Source organism: Octopus bimaculoides, chromosome 4 (assembly GCF_001194135.2).
Source record: "Octopus bimaculoides isolate UCB-OBI-ISO-001 chromosome 4, ASM119413v2, whole genome shotgun sequence".
Taxonomy (NCBI): Eukaryota; Metazoa; Mollusca; class Cephalopoda; order Octopoda; family Octopodidae; genus Octopus; species Octopus bimaculoides.
In genome coordinates this window covers 79,251,403-79,254,515 of record NC_068984.1, presented here as the reverse complement: position 1 = coordinate 79,254,515, position 3,113 = coordinate 79,251,403, and the positions used below count along the sequence as shown (strand labels likewise).

Here is a 3,113-nt window from a genome sequence, read left to right as displayed (position 1 = left end):
TATATACATATACACATACATATATATATACATATATATATGTGTATATATTTAAGTATATGTATATATATGTATAACATATGCAAACACATTAATATATATGTAAACATAGATATATGTATATATATATATGTGCTTTATATATATATATATCATCATCATCGTCATCGTTTAACGCCTGCTTTCCATGCTAGCATGGGTTAGACGGTTTGACTGGAACTGGCAAGCTGGAGAGCTGCACCAGGTTCCAGTCTGATTTTGGCTTGGTTTCTACAGTTGGATGCTCTTCCAAACACCAACCACTCCGAGAGTGAAGTGGGTACCTTTTATGAGTCACCAGCACAGGTGCTTGTATGAGTCACCGGCACGGGTGCTTTTATAAGTCACTGGCACAGGTGCTTCTATGAGTCACTAGCACAGGTGCTTTTTTGAGTCACTGGCACGACTGCTTTGAGGAGTCACTGGCACCAGTGCTTTTACATGCAACCAGCATGAGTCAAATGGGCTGAATCCTGGAAGTACTGAAATACCAAGCCAACCTGTTACAAAGGCAGAACAAGCCCCTAACTCTTCACCTTGTTCTAAAAATCAGTTTAATATCAATGGTTCCAAATAGGGACTTTATCAGATATTGAGCTAATAAGAACAGATACTACCCTTTGATCTTAGCAGCTAAAAGGCTGCTGCTGTTAAATTCTTAATCACAAAATGGCAAATTGGCAGAATCACTAGCACAGACAAACTGCTTAACGTTTCTTCCAGTTTTTTGTTTTGAGTTCAAATTCCACTGAGGTTAACTTTACCTTTCACCTTTCCAGGGTCAATAAAATAAAGTACCAGCTGAGCACTGAGGTCAATGTAACTGACTTGTCCCCTCTGCCTAATGTTGGTGCCCTTATTCCAAAATGTGAAACCGTTAAATTTTTTTTAACCACTTCCACCTTTAGTTTTAGCTTAAAAAAAAAACTTTCATAAGTTCAAAATTTCTTTTTTTAATTATTTTTCAAAAATGTTCAGTTCTTTCAAAAATAAATTTTCATGATCATTGTTCCCTATCCTTGTTCCCTGAAGGCATGGGCTCCACAGTCCTTTGGCTTGTCAGCTCCTGTCAAATCATGCCAGCAGAGAACAAAGTCATTAAAACAATGATCATAAAAAACTATTCTTGAAAAATTTTTGTAATATTTTCTTTGGTATTTAAAAAGAATTTTAGTTTTCCTCCAAATTTATGGATACCATAAAATCTTCCTCAACCTATAAGTAAACCATCTCTTTCTCCTTCGCCCACATCACAAAATAAACACCAGATATCTCGCATAAATTAGCTGCCTGTACCCAATCCTTCTCTGTTGTTAGATGTTACAGTTCAATTGTCAGTCAAACAACATACAAATGAAACTAACTTTCACCATTTTTAGCATGCTCTAAATCTTTTCAACACAGGAATACATACCGCCACGCCACCTTTCATTTTCTCAATTCCTTTCTATTTATTATTACCAATTTATCTTTTGTATGTACCTGATATGTGTTTCATGCTTAAGAAGAAGAAATTGTTGAAAGAAATTCTGTTGCTTAAATAAGAAATTCTAACTAGATCTTTTGAAATATCTGAAAGAAATGTGTTGCATTACTACTTCTCAACACCCATGCCTACTGGACCACCAAATCAGTAACAATCTTAATGAGAAAATTAAGATACTTAAATTCGCCATGTGTGTCAACCAAGGGAGAGAGGAAGTGAGAGAGAAAGAGGGTGAGTGAGAAGGAGTGGTTGATAGGTATATGAATTACTTTCTATGATTGAACTGAAATTAACCCCTGGCTATTAAAGGCTCAACCACACACACACACACACTAACATTTGTTTTAGGTCTTCTACCCATTTGAATTTGGCCATACACCAGATAACATGTTAAGTCTTATGTTCCAAGATTTAAATTTTGAATTTGTTTTAATTATAAAATTATACCGCAGCTAAAAAAATCTTTTGGCTTTTGAATACAACCTTTTCATTCTCTTTCTATATTTTTTGTTAAGTTACAATTTCTCTGTTTTGGTCAGGGTTTTTCCAATTTCTTTTCTCTTGTATCAAGTAAAGGATGAAAGCATTTAAAAAAGGAAAAAATTTATAGAGCTGAACAAAATCAAAAATATTAATTCTAATTTTTCCTTTTACTTTTTAGTTTTCTTAAATATGATTAATTACTGTATCCTAAATATTGTATCCTTGCATATTAGGTGAGTATTTCAGAAATATTTTCACCTTTTAAACAAAAATTGTCCAATATATTCATATACGTTTCTCAATTGAAATACTCTGAAATAGTTTGGAAAATTATTGTTTTAATGACAAGTTTTAAAATATGGACAATCACATGAGGGACACAGCATGAGAACGGTTGCACGAGAAACAGCAGGAGGAAATAAGGAATCAAAATCATGTGAGGGTGAGACAGAGAAGAAATGAAATATGCCAAGAGGAGAGGGAGCATATCTTACGGCATAGGAGGGAGAGAAATCAGCAAAGGATAGAGCAAATGAGCTAGGACTAAAGAGAAGTGTATTTTCAAAATGTGGGAAATAGAGATCAACAGAATCGAGAATGCATGAGTCAAGAGCAAAGGCAGCTGTACTTATAAAATATGTGAAACAGAGGTGGATCTCTCTCGGCATACCAGCAAGCCACAAAATCACATCAGCCAGCATCACCACCACCTACAAGCCCATCATATATATATATATATATATATAAGTTAAAAAAAACAGACAAAAGACAATAACAAAAAACAACAACGTGAGGACGTGATACGGATAGTGTTACTAGACGCTCGGGAAGGGAAAGAGAGAGAGTATGACGTTTCGAGCTGAGCTCTTCGTCGGAAACAAGGAAAGTTCAAAGAAGGGAAAAATGGAGGAAGAAAAAATCAGCACCGATGTCCACGAGGTTACATTGTGGAAGGACCGGAAGAGGAAGTGGTAGAGGAAAAGTTCTTTCTAAGACAGGAGAGTGAAAAAGGGAGGTGAATATGTGTGCGTGCGCGAGGGTCTGCAAGTGTGTGTGTAATAACAGAACGTGTGTATATATATACATATATATATATATACATATA

The 3,113-nt window shown here is 35.2% G+C and overlaps 1 protein-coding gene and 1 non-coding gene across 3 annotated transcripts in view; both read right to left on the bottom strand.

Moving 5' to 3' along the window:
- The window catches only part of LOC106883964 (beta-1,4-N-acetylgalactosaminyltransferase bre-4), a 1,180,207-nt gene that overhangs the window by 1,021,740 nt on the left and 155,354 nt on the right, over nt 1-3,113 (bottom strand). The window lies entirely within an intron of this gene.
- Nucleotides 496-684, bottom strand: LOC128247754 (U2 spliceosomal RNA). The gene has a single exon (XR_008264103.1). It is a non-coding gene; the product is annotated as a U2 spliceosomal RNA (small nuclear RNA).